The 13,501-nt window shown below is 48.6% G+C and overlaps 1 long non-coding RNA gene and 1 pseudogene across 2 annotated transcripts in view; one reads left to right on the forward strand and one right to left on the reverse strand.

Moving 5' to 3' along the window:
• The window catches only part of LOC310697830 (E3 ubiquitin-protein ligase LRSAM1-like), a 33,360-nt pseudogene extending 22,056 nt beyond the window's left edge, over nt 1-11,304 (forward strand). Inside the window, exons 7-16 of the transcript XR_014530134.1 lie at nt 1,579-1,695; nt 2,266-2,297; nt 2,667-2,798; nt 3,634-3,678; nt 4,772-4,842; nt 6,081-6,180; nt 8,361-8,421; nt 10,099-10,180; nt 10,408-10,541; nt 11,045-11,304. The product of XR_014530134.1 is annotated as an E3 ubiquitin-protein ligase LRSAM1-like (transcript). The remainder of the gene's footprint in view (nt 1-1,578; nt 1,696-2,265; nt 2,298-2,666; nt 2,799-3,633; nt 3,679-4,771; nt 4,843-6,080; nt 6,181-8,360; nt 8,422-10,098; nt 10,181-10,407; nt 10,542-11,044) is intronic.
• Nucleotides 1-13,501, reverse strand: part of LOC310697721 — a 126,935-nt gene that overhangs the window by 83,620 nt on the left and 29,814 nt on the right. The gene's annotated exons all lie outside the window — the stretch shown is intronic.

Below are 13,501 nucleotides of genomic sequence, written 5' to 3' on the forward strand. Positions count from 1 at the left end.
GGGTGGAAAGTCAATCCTGGCTTTCAGAGCGTAGTGATCAGACCATGGCACCTTCATCGAAGGAGACATGATCACATCTATACCGGCGCCAAAGATCAAATCCAGCGTGTGGCCTGCTTGATGTGTGGGGCCCGAAACAAACTGGGAGAGCCCTAGTGTCGCCATGGAAGACACCAGGTCCAGAGCCTGTGAGGGGGGAGTGGCATCAGCGTGGAAGTTGAAGTCTCCCAATACCAATAGGTTAGGGAACTCCAAGGCCCAGCCGGCCACCGCCTCCAGCAGGCCTGACAGGGTGGCTGCTGGTGCGCTAGGTGGCCGGTACACCAGCCAGACAGCCAAGCTCTCCTCGGAGCCCCACACTAGGCCAACACATTCAATGCCGGGGATCGATGGCGATGGTAGAGCCCTGAAAGAACAATCTTCCCGGATTAATACTGCCACCCCTCCCCCCCGGCCCACAGTCCGTGACTGGCGGAGGACGGAGAAACCCGGGGGCGCCATCTCTCGTAAGGTAACAGTTACCCCTTCGCGCACCCAGGTCTCCGTCACACAAGCCAGGTCAACCCCCTGCGAGGTAAAGAAATCTCACAGGGTAGCGGTTTTGTTGCCTATAGACCTGGCATTGCACAACACCAGTGAAGGAGGCGAGTAATCCTTGCTCACCCTACCCTCGTCTCTCGGGATGGGGCGCAGATTGGAAGGGGTACGAGCATATCCGTATCTCGATCCCCTTCGCCTATAACATCTGCCCCCACCGCCATACCTCCCTCGCCCCTCCACGGTAGCAATCCCAAGCCTCATACTAACCTCCATTTACAAATTAAAAACAAAACAACCAAAACAATTATGCCCAAACAAAACCAATCCCCACCCCACTCGATGTCCAACCCCAAAAACAAAACAAGACGGAACAAACAAAAATACATAGATAAAAACCACCATTCACAGTGGTACAACAAAGTAAACAATAAAAACACCTTTAAAACACCTTAATATATATATAAACATCTTCAACATTTGCTGCAGCAGCACCAGTGTCCTTAAAGCTATTACGGAGGTGAGCCTGGGCCCCGCCCCCTGGGCCGGATGGAATTAGCCTGAGGAGGGAGAGGCCTTCTTCAACACTCACGATGCAGCAGCAGCGATGTCCCAGACCCCAATGAGGCCTCTTAAAGCTGTGGCGAAGGTGAGCCTGGGCCCCGCCCCCTAGGCCGGATGGAATTAGCCTGAGGAGGGAGAGGCCTTCTTCAACACTCACGATGCAGCAGCAGCGATGTCCCAGACCCCAATGAGGCCTCTTAAAGCTGTGGCGAAGGTGAGCCTGGGCCCCGCCCCCTAGGCCGGATGGAATTAGCCTGAGGAGGGAGAGGCCTTCTCCAACACTCACGATGCAGCAGCAGCAATGTCCCAGGCCTCAATGAGGCCTCTTAAAGCTGTGGCGAAGGTGAGCCTGGGCCCCGCCCCCTAGGCCGGATGGAATTAGCCTGAGGAAGGAGAGGCCTTCTACAAGCCACAGTATGTTCACATGCTTGAATGTGTGTGCTGATGAGGCTCTTTGCTGGTCCTTCCCAGTAGTAGAAGATGCAGGAGAAGCTGAAGTTTGAGCACTGGTTGGATCTTGAGCAGCGCGGTCAAGCCCAGCTCATGCACCAGAGCCACGCCCAGAAAGGGGAGATCCTCCAGAGCATGAAGGAGGTATCTTGTCTGTCTCCCTTTTCCACCACCACCCCGGACCCTCCTGTTGCTCCGTGGTTAAGCTGCTCAAAAATATTTCTAAGTAAAAGAAAATGAAATAGGTCATCCTAGGATGGATTGATAATTGCCCTGTAGGCAGTGATGACTGACGCCCATTGGGACTGGTAGGGCAGAAGGCCTGGGAGCCCAGCAGTAGATGGTGCCAGAGGCAATGACAGGTAGAGACTGCTAAGTACTTTTGTCCTCATTCTCACTGCTGAGTTCTGCAAGGGGCCACCCAGAGACTAAAAAGGAAGAAGCTGGCGGGTGGTGCTGCCACCCGCTGAACTGGTTGCAAGTAGGAGGGTAGGCTGGGGAGGCAGTGCCCCATTCACCCCGATGGACCAGCCTCCACTGCCCATGAGAGAGGTTCATACGTTTGCTTATTGTGGTTGGGAAAATGTGCCATTCTGAGGAATCCAGATGTAGGCTTACCCTCAAGTCGCAAGGTCCAGGGAGGCCTCTGTGGGAGATAAGGCTGTCCTGGAGATCAAGGAAACGGTCCTTTGATGCTGTTCTCTCTGCTTGCAGGAGCAGGTGAGGCTGGAGCAGGGCCTGACATGGTGTTAGTTTCTGTTTGCCACTGAGCAGTGCTTTGGAGTCACAAGACTCTGTTTACATTCCACACATTCCATACTGTTGGAAGTCTCACGGGAGACGGATGTGACGTTACTGGTTTCCTGTTCCTTTGTTTCAGTTGCGCTCTGCTCTCACAGAGAGAGGATGTGGGTTTTTTTTGTTTGCATAGTTAGGATAATAGAACCTTTTGCAATGTAGCCATAAATCTCATCATTTCCGCGTGCTGCTTTGATTCTCTGTGTAATGGGAATGTGCCTGAGGCCTCATCAAAGGCTCAGGTCGTTAATCACATCGGAGGTGATTCCGAAGGACTCGGCCGGAGGCAGATGAGCTTTATCAGCTCGGTCGAGCAGAGATTCCGACACCCGGCACCAGGAGTGCCTAGGAGAAGAATGCATGAAGCTGTTGGAGCAGCTGAAGCAGCTGAAGCAGATGGAGCAAGGGGTCTCCAGCCGGATCAAGAACCTGCTGGAAGAGAACCAGAGGTCAGAGGTGGTGTTGAGCAACAGTCACAGGAGCTAGGGAGCTATGCTTGCAACTCTTGACTGTTTTCACTCCCAGGCTGGGTTTATTGCACCAAGGCTCAAAGACACCTGGGCTGGATTTTCAGATCTGATGGTGTGACTCCAGACAAGGAGTTCAGTTAGGGTTGGGGAACAAATTTAACTGAAGGATCATGTTTCCTTCTGGGAAGGTTTCCAGGGGCCACTTGCCAGTGGTTTACGGGGCCAGAGGATAAAATAGGTGGAGCATCACATGCAAATTATATATTGGAACTCTCTCACACAGCTGTCTATCCTCCCATCTAGTCAACCAAGAGGCATTATCAGAGTTCAGGGGCACATCCCAGCCAGACAAAAACACTCAAGAATTTAAGTAGGACTGGCAAGGGGGTTGGCTGGGGAGAGTTCCAAAGACCAGGCAGAGAGGCTTGGAGGGCCAAATTCAGCCCCTGGGTCTGAGGTTCTCAGCTCTCAATTTAAGAGGTCAAACAGGAATAGCCCTGTCAGGACATCCCTGATGTTACCAAAATTCGTCCAGGATTTTTCCTTTGAAAGCAAATCCCAAGTGTCATGGTCTGGAAACGCCAGACCCTTCATAGCAGAATTAATTTTTCTCTTGCTATCTTTTACCAAGATCCTTCATCCTGTTGCTTCAGCCATGATTTTGTTCAGGTGGAGAGTTTATATAGGACTTTATATAGGTTCCACTCCATGCTGGACTGACAGGTGGTTGCATGAGCTCCCCCCTTCCTCTTAGAACTGAACAAGGACTAATAATGCCGTCTGGCGTTTTTTCCCCTCCTTGCTTTCTTTCTAGGCAAAAGCAGAGCTCTGAGATTCTCAAATCTCTGGAGAATGACTGGTGAGTGTCCCAGATGCTCTTGCAGAGCTCTGAGATTCTCAAATCTCTGGAGAATGACTGGTGAGTGTCCCAGATGCTCTTGGCTGGGTAAGGAGTGGGGAGGATGATGCCTTTGCGTGAGAACATAAAAAAGTGTTGCCTGGGTCAGGACAATGGGCGGTCTAGTTCAGCATCTTGTTCTCACATTGACTGACCAGATGCATCTTCTGACCACCACCAGAAACTCTCTGCACTTGGTTCCCAGCACCTGGCATTCAGAGGCATGCTGCCTCCATTGTAGCTTGTAGCCATTGATCGCCACTGGGGAAAGGCCATAGCTCAGTGGTAGAACACCTGTTTTACATGCAGAAGGTCCCAGGTACCATCCTTGGCATCTCTAGGTGGGGTTGGAAAAAGTTCCCTCTCAGAAACTGTTATGTACTGAGAACAATAGGATCCAAATTGCAGCAGTCTGATTAGTCCTAGAACAATAGGATTCAGAATGCAGCAGTCTGATTGGTCCTGGAACAATGCAGCAGTATGATTGGTTGGCAGGAACCACCCAATCCTGCTCCAGATTGAAGTGAATCCACAACCTGATTGGCTTACAGTAGAATTCCGGAATTAGCCAATCATGTGCAGCCCATTGTGTAAATAATGTATATAAAGCAGATACTGTGAGGGGACTTTCATTCATTCCTCCTCACCACTATGAGCTGAATAAAGAGCATGAAATCACTTTGCGACTCTGAGTATATTTCAGAAACCCTGGAGAGTCGTCGTCAGTCAGTGTAGGCAATGGTGAGCTAGATGCACCGATGGTTTGACTTGGCGTAAGGTGGCTTCCTCAGTTCCTATCATCTTTTCATCCAAGAGTTTGTCTTATCCTATTGAAAAATTCCACATGCTATGCATAAAAATGTGAGGTGACCGCTGTTTTCATGCCCAGGCTTCCCAGAGGCTTCCAGCTGCCCCCTGCTGGAAACTGGAACACTAGGTTTGATGAGCCTTCAATCTAATCTAAACAATGAAAGAGGCAGGGCAGGCCTTGCCATTGGCTGACAGTTGAGGGAAGGGCATGCAGTGGCTGAATCTCTCCCTTTTCCCCTGCCAGGATCCGGATGGAGCAGCTGATGGCCATTACTCAGGAGGAGGATGAGCAGCTGCGCAGGAAGGAAGTGGCCTGTGAGTGTGGCTGTGGGAGTTCTGGGTGGGACCCTTTACACCCCAGGCATAGAACTGCTTCTCCTGGCTATGTTGATTTCTACAGAAAGAATGTGGTATATTTTCCCACTCAAGGGCTGCATTCTCTTCTGGGCAGCCATCTGGGGGCCACATGCCAGGGTGGGTGGGGCCAGAAGCTAAAGTGGGTGGGACAACAAATGTAAATTTTTCCATTTGTACCATAGCCTATTTTTTACATACACATGCACAAACACACCTCCTCTCTGTCTTCCATCGTGACAAACGAGGTATTTTTAGAATTCAGCCAGGCAAAAGCCCTTGAAGAGGGCCAGAGTAAGGCATTGTGTCTTGGAGAGGATTCTGGGGACCAGACAGAGAAACCTGGGATGCTACATTTAGCCCCCTGGGGCCTGAGGTTCCCCACCCCTGGCTTAGTGCATGGAAGAGGTTGTTAGGATGCTTTCGATCCAATCTTAAGCGAGAACGTGGCCCGCAAAATTCTGCACGAATCCCCAAAAACTCTCCAGGGTTTTTCACCATTGAGATTTATGCACTCTGTATTTCTTCCCCCATCAACAACAAAGGCACTGACATTTTGGTTCCTCCTTCCCAAGAAGCAGAAACAATGCTTCCCTACTGTCAGGGAACTGCCATCGGAGGAACAGGTGGTGGAAGGGCTCACGGACGCTGGTAGAGACTCAGCAGCTGAAGCAGGAACCAGCAGGGGGAGAGGTGGATCTCTGAGGGAAAGCGAGCAGGAGGGAGGGCTCAGGGACACGTCCAGCGAGAACAGTGGGGGGGTATCTGAAGCTCCCATAGGGAGACCCACTCCTCGCCGGAAACTGTCACGCCGCGAGTCCAGAAGACGTGTTTCCGTTAAGGAGCTTTTATGCTGGAAACGATTCCGAAAGCAACCACTGTCGGAATCTGCAAGTGACTAGAGCAGCCATGTCTGAGGGGCTCTGTCACAGACAGAAGTTTGTGGGCTTGAACAAACTCTGAGGGACTACTATTTTACGCACAAGCAGCTCATCATCCCATCACACCTACCTACCCCTAGTTCTGCTCTTTGATCTCTCCTGTACACCCCCCCCCCCAGCCTCCTGAGCTGCTTCCTGATCTCTGGAAAATTTTGGTGCTATTCTAATGTGCAGGAGGAGACAGTTTTTGAACAGGCTCTTATAAGCTCAGGAGAAGACTCCAGGGCCCTGACGTCCTGCATTTTCTTTCCTCCACAGCAGCCATGCCGCAGATGCTGGCCAAGACCTATAAGAACAAGCTCCTGCAGGTGGCTTACGAGTCACGCCGGCAAGATCTTGTCAACCAGACTTGTTCCAGGTACTCCCAGAGAGAGTGGGGCATTTCTCTGCTTTGTGGGGAGGGGGCCATGTTATTATTATTATTATTATTTAAATCTAACCTTTCATTCAAGAAGCATAATGTGCTTTCCTTCCACTTTTTATCCTCACAACAATCCTGTGAGGTGGGTTTGTCTGAGAGTGAGTGGCTCAGGCTCACCCAGCAAGCCTTGTGGCTGAGGGGTGATTTGATCCCGATTCTTCTCCCACAGGCTGACTTTCTGTCCACAACACTGTACTTGTAGAAAGGGAGGTGATGCTGTTGTTTTTATTTGTGTGTGTGTATTGCTGTGATTAACGAGATAAAGGTTTTATACATGAGGTGAAATGTTCCTGCTTTCACCTCGCTAGCTGCTCTGGCTGGAAAGGCGGAGCAACCAGTTGCTTAGACATTTTGATTCTGAGGGCCGCAGTCTGTCGGACTTGTCAGTAGCAGTAATTGTTAAGTAGAGAGAATAAAAACATACCAGACATAATCGAAACACCATGATTGTAGCACCCTGCTTGTGGTTAACGCTTAGCTGGAATGAAATATTCAATGCAGCAATAGAGAAATTAAAATAATAATTTATTTGTCAGACAAATAAATGAGAGACACAGCGGTATATGGATACCAAAGCTCTGCCTACTCCAGCCCTGATGGCCAGCACTTATATTTCCTCAGCCCAGCCCCCTTGCTCCTCCTTTGGCTGCCTCTGTCCAATCAGCCTGGTTGAAATTCCTATTGGCTGGATGTGAGGGCGATCTGGCTGCGACATCTGTCACCCCATTGATCGCCGGGGTTGGTTCGGCTGGTCTGGCTGGCTGGGCGGGTGTCCCCTTCCTCCCTCGCCGCTCCATGTGCGTCCCTCCCGAAGCTGCGCGCTCGGTGGAAGAGGACGACCATCCCAGATAGAAGGAGTGTACCGTTCTTCGGTCAAGGGTATACGATAGCTGCGCTCCCCTGCTAGAACCTCCAAACAAGCTCAAGGTCCATTTGTAGGAGAACGTAGGGTAGTCAAGCTTCCAAGACTCCAGACACATCCAAGTAAGGCGCTGCATGTGGCAGTTTGCCATTCTTTAAAAAAAAGAAAAGAAAGAAATTCCTATTGGCTGTTTGCTAGAACCAATCATAAAAGATACACCCATTTCCTATTACCTTTTATGGGAGACAAAGAGCTATATTTTCTTCTATCCATAAATGGCAGACAAGTAGCCATATATCTTACATTTGCCTCGACCAGGCACCTTAATTACCAGATCACATTTTGCCCTATTGCCCTATTCACTCCAAAACAGATGGCTAATGGTTCTAATTTTATCTTAAACAGAGATCTTGGGTTCACCTTCTCACACACCATCAATGAAATAAGAATCTAACATAAGAATCTAACATTTCTTACTTTCTAAATCCTTTGCATAATTACATTTAAGCCAATATATTTCATACATAACATAGATAGATTTTTAGAAGGAAAGGTCCTTTCAAAGTAAAAAAGGAACTTAATAAAACAGCTTCGAAAGCAACCCCTTAGATCTACACCCCCCCCTTTCAAGCCAGCTGCTGTTTCTAAAAGCAACTTCTTCAATTTACAACTCCCTTTCAAGCCAGCTGCTGTTTCTATTAGCTCTTGCCCTTTAACCTTATGAAAATATGGCTCGAGTCTTCTGTTAAACAATAAATTTCACTATTTACCAACTCTTAATTGTGTCTTTGCAGCTTGATTGTATTCTGTAATTTGTATGGTCAGTGTGACCTTTTGCTCCCAGCCTGTAATTTCCTTTTACAACCCTGAGGCACTCGTCTCCTGCTAATGCTACAAATCAGAGGGGCCCTGTTTAGGAAGATAAACATCTGCCAAAGCACCCAGCCAGCTGCTTTATGCCTGGCATGAGAGATACAAACATTTACAAATATATTTTTTAAGCTCATTTTAAAATGTAGGCCTTGATCTGATGCCTCATGATGAGAATCTCTTTGAAGTCCAAACTTAACCCCCAGGAACTGTACACTTCTGCAGGTTTTTTCTCAAGCTTCTTCAATCCAGTCCGTGTCTGTTTATTGTCCAATTCTATTCATTTTCCCAAAAAGATGTTCCCGGCTATGAGAATGACATCGAAGGAGTGCCAGCCATTCCGTGCTCTGTGACCCAGTGTCCTGCCGCCTGCACCTTGATGCAGGTTGGCAATTTCGGACAAACCGCGGGTCTACGAAGCAGTCCTCCCCTACCCTGGGGAGGCTGTCAGGACTAATTACCCCCATATCAGCCCTGAATTACCGGCACAGCTGGGGTCCAGTCGTGTGGGAGTCAGCCATTTCCCACCGCCAGAAACAGGAAGCTCTGGGGAAGCATTCTCAAAAGAGATCCCTTGCCCCTTTTCATCACAGCCCACCACTCTGTTTTGGCTTATATACACAGTGTTTTCTCTCCTGTTCTGTACATAATGATTTCAATTTATGAATTGCCTCCTATGAAGCCATTATGGTTGCGACTGATAGGAGTTGTGCTTGAAAATGTCTACAAGTACAAATTACTTACGGATTCTAAAGAAAGAGGGGGATTTTCCCTGCCAGATTTGAAAATCTATTTTGAAGCAGCAGTGCTTTGCTGGATTAAAGAATGGATACAACTAGAAGATACTGATGTATTGCATTTGGAGGGATTCGACAATGTGTTTGGACGGCATGCATATTTATGGTATGATAAGGTAAAGGCCCATAATGCATTTAAAAATCATGTAATTAGGAAATCGTTGTAGAATGTTTGGATAAAATACAAAGATCTTTTAGAAAGGAAGACGCCCAGATGGCTCTCACCAATGGAGGCGAAGGCCCAGAAAAAGTTAAACATGGAAATCAAATGGTTGAGAGATTCAGATTTATTATTGGAGGAAAAGGAAGGATACAAACTAAAACCATTTGATCAAGTTAAAGATAAGTTAAATTGGTTACATTATCACCCGATTAATGAATTGTATAAACTAGATAAGAAAAATGGTTTTGCTTCTGAAAAATCTAAGTTGGAGACAGAGTTGTTGGACTCTAAAGTTAAAAATCTGTCTAAAATGTGTAAGTTACTGTTGGAGTGGCATACAAAGGATGAACAAGTTAAATCAGTAATGATAGATTGGGCAAGAGATGTAGGACATAACATAATGTTTGAGGATTGGGAAAGATTGTGGAAGAAAAGCGTTAGGTTCACTGCATGTACAATGTTAAAGGAAAATATAATGAAAATGATGTATAGATGGTATTTGACCCCTGTTAAACTAGCAAAGATTTATCATAACTGTGATAACCTATGTTGGAAATGTAAAGAAAAAGAAGGAACTTTTTATCACATGTGGTGGACCTGCCCCAAGGTAAAAGACTTCTGGGAAAAGATTTATAATGAATTGAAAAAAATGTTGAAATATACATTTATAAAGAAACCAGAGGCCTTTCTTCTTGGAATAACAGGTTTGGAATTGCCCAAGAAAGATGTTAAATTATTTTTGTATGCCACAACTGCTGCTCGAATATTGCTAGCTAAGAAGTGGAAAACGCAAGAACTACCAACTGTGGAAGAATGGCAGGTGAAGATGATGGACTTTTCGGAGCTAGCCGACCTGACCGGAAGAGTCTGCAACCAGAATGAGGAGGAGTACCAGGAAGAATGGACGAAATTTAATGACTACTTAGTTAAATACATTAAGTTAAATTAATTGGAAAAAGCTTGCAATTACCAGTTAGGCTTAGGATTTGGGCGCCCTGCCAGTCTTGATGGGCATCCGCCACCTTTCACTGGACTGGACCGTAATTTGTACTGATATAGAAGTTCCACACACAGTAAAATGGATAAAAGTAAACCTGGGAGAGAACCATGCTGTTCAGAAGGCTCCTTTCTGCGCTCTGCCATTTGCTTATGTCCTCTTCCAGATTGGGGTCACAGAGACAGGCCTGCAGCACTCCATCATCCGGAAGGCCCGGGAGATCCACGCCGTGGCTGAAACCATCCCAGGTAACTTGCTGGATCCTCGCTCCTAAGGACATAAGCTGCCTTGCACAGAGTCGGAGCAGGGATTGAGGTTTGGCACAAGCCCCATTCCCCTTGCCATTTCTCATGAGCTTGTTTGGGGGGGGGGGGTGACATTCTTCCACTCCCTTTCAGCCCAGCTCATCAGCAAAGCATCCACTCTGCATAAAATTGCTTGTTCTCAGTGACCAGCTCCTTCCAATTGCTTGCAGAGTTGCTGAAGCCTGCAGAAGAGGCAGAGCTTGCTGCTCCGGGGACCAGCAGAGAGCCCCCCACCGCCATGGCTCCTTCTGCCCCAGCACCAGAAGACCACCACTGTGAGTGTGTGATCTGCAAGGAGCGAGAGGTAGGTTGACCGCCACCCAGGAGCTTTGAAAGCTTAACCTCCATGCCAGGCAGAGTCAGTGATCCTCAGAGGCATCAGGGAATTAGCGTGACACAATGGAATGCTACTCCATCTCTATGCCACAGCTATAGAAGGCCTTCCTAAAACCCATCAATCCTAATCTGTGAAGTTTCTCAAGGCCTGATCCAACAGGGATCCTCTGCTGATGTTCTTATCTTGTGCCTGAACTTGCTTTTTTCCTCCTCCTTCCCATCCCTTTTTCCTTGTGTGTTATGTCTTAGATGTCAAACCTGAGAGAAGAAACTGTTTGGTTTGTCAAATGCTCTGGCAGGCTTTTTTGTGTAGGTGTGGTGAGGATGAAGCACAGGATCAAAATGCTTTGGAATAAAACCCTGATCTCTGACAACATGTGTGCAAGGGGCAGGTGGCGAGGAGGCCCTGCTGTTGGTAAGAGCTGTGGTCCTAGCATTTGCCTCTTCCTCTTCTTCTTCTCTTCCCCCCAGGCCCAGGTGGTATTCCTGACGTGCGGCCATGCCTGCTGCTGCCAGACCTGCTCCGAGGCCCTGAGCACCTGCCCGCTGTGCCGCAAGGACATCGTCCAGTGCACCCGTCTTTTCCACAGCGGATAGCCCCACATGGGGACAGCGTCACTCCCATCATGTGCCCGCTTCTTCCCCCTCAACCTTGCGCACTGGGTTGCCAGGGGTGGGGTGGGATCAATGATTCTTTTGGAGTGCTGTGTAGGCCAGTCCGGGATATGCACTACCTCAGGGGTCTGCAACCTTTAAGACAAAAAGAGCCACTTGGACCCGTTTCCAAAGGGGAAAAAAAAGGGAGCCGCAAAACTAACGCACGCACCGCCCCCATGTGACGTCACAGCCTGTACAGCGCCCGCCACAGTGGGGAGTGTCGGGGCGCACAATGCGCCTCCTCCCCTCGCTAGTATCCGCCCCGGAGTCGCGGCAAAGGTGTAAAAGAGCCGCAGGTTGCAGACCCCTGCACTACCTCCTTGCTCTTTGCGTAACCATCACCATCCTCTGCTCATAGAGCATGGCTGCAATTCCCCCCCTCCTCAACTCTCAGCTGTTGGCTGTGGCTGCTCAAAGGCCAAGATGGAGGCACATCTCTGGGCTGAGGGCAGAATGGTGCTTGCAGTTCCTGAAAAGCTACCCACACATTTTGGGGAACAGGCAAACACCACATCTTCTCTGGCAGCCTGGCAGGGGTTATTTAAAGATGCCAGTCCCAACCTATGGGCAGAGTGGGTTCTAGGAGCTTCAGTACAGGAGAAGAGATTCCCTGCTGTCTGCCCACCTAACGAATCAGGGCTGGTGTGTGTGTGTGTATTTCTGTGGCTGGGTTTTAGGCCACTACTGGCTGAGCTGCAGCAGCACCCAGTGGAGCAAAAGTGCCTGGAAGCTGTCCCATCTGTCACCCTGGAAGAGAGTGGTTGGTGATTCCCAGCCGTCCAGCATCCAGCTCCCAATCTAGACCACTTTGAACTCTTTCCAGGCCAGCATTTTAAAGCTGCCACCCCCAACCTGGTGCCCTCTAGCTGGGATGACTGCATTAAGGACCCCACAAAGGGTGGGTGGATAAGTCAAGCAAGAGCCCTGGTTGGGTGGAGGTCTCGTCCCACCCACTACATGTTTTTCACTAGTGGAGTATGTGTGTGTTTGGTTCATCATCCCTCTTGGTTCATTGGTCAGTAATTGACCTTGATAGTCTGCCAAGGCAACACCTCCTCCAGAAGAAACTAGCCTCCACCCAGTTTTGCTTGGCAGGTTTCCTGGCAGGAGAAAGTGGACACTCGTATTTGCAACTTCCAAGAAACAGGCCCCTGAGCCTTTTTCACTGCCTGACCACTCACTCACACTCATCGTCCTGTGTTCTCTTGGAGCCAGGTGAGTGAAGAAACATTTTGGCTTCTTCTGGCATTGCTGAACCACAACTTCCATCTTCCTCAGCAAGCGTGGCCAACACCCAGGGATTATGGGAGTTGTAGTTCAGCCACAACAGGAAGGCCAAAGGCTCCCTACATCTGAACTACAGGATGGCCAAGAGGTGAGGTCCTTCCTTTTTAGCAAAGTCAGCTAACATGAACAGTACAGTGCTTTATTCTATCAGTTTTCTCCAAAAGGATCTGCAAATATTTTATAACTAAAAGGTAAAATGCACCAGAAGAATGAAGTGTTGTTTTGCCTGCCAGGAAGCCTTAGTCCCAGTGCAGGTGTGGAGATTCTTTGCCACTCCAAATGAGACTGAATTACAACTCCTGTCATCATCCCTGGCCTTTGGCCATGCTTGCTGGGCCTGAGGGGAGCTGTAGTTCAGCAATGTCTGGAGAGCCTAAAGTTCCCCCACGCTTACAAGGAAAACCAAGAGGGGAGAGATTGGCAGAAACCCTATGGAAGGGAGGCCTTGCCTATGCCTGGTCATGGAGGCTGTGCCTCAGTAATCCCTCTCCACCCACCTACCCACAATTCCTGATTTGTGCCCCTTCCAGATAAAGGATAAGGTGTCTTGAGTCCCTGTCAGGAGAAACTGCAGGGTACAAATATAGAACAGAACCACAGAATTGTGGAGTTGGAAGGGACCCAGAGGGTCACCTAATCCAAACCCCTGCAATGCAAAGATCTCGACTAGATCATACACGACAGATGGCCATCTAACCTTTGCTTTAAAACCTCCAGTGAAGGGTAAGTCCACAGCATACCGAGGGAGACCATTCCACTGTTGAACAGCTCTTAAATGTCAGAAAGTTCCTCCTGATGTCAGAGTCTCCTTTCTTGAAGCCACTGATATTTGTGTGGGCTGGGTTTTAATAGGTAGCAGAGGATATATTAATTGCAATTTATCCCTTCACACACCCATGTTTGAAACAAAATAAAGCATAGAGATTAGTCTATAAAACTTTGTTTTGAGCAAGTCCAGTTAACAAAGTAAGCTGGCTTCCCCCT

Source organism: Podarcis liolepis (genome assembly GCF_965112155.1).
Source record: "Podarcis liolepis genome assembly, chromosome: W".
In the NCBI taxonomy this organism is placed as follows: Eukaryota; Metazoa; Chordata; class Lepidosauria; order Squamata; family Lacertidae; genus Podarcis; species Podarcis liolepis.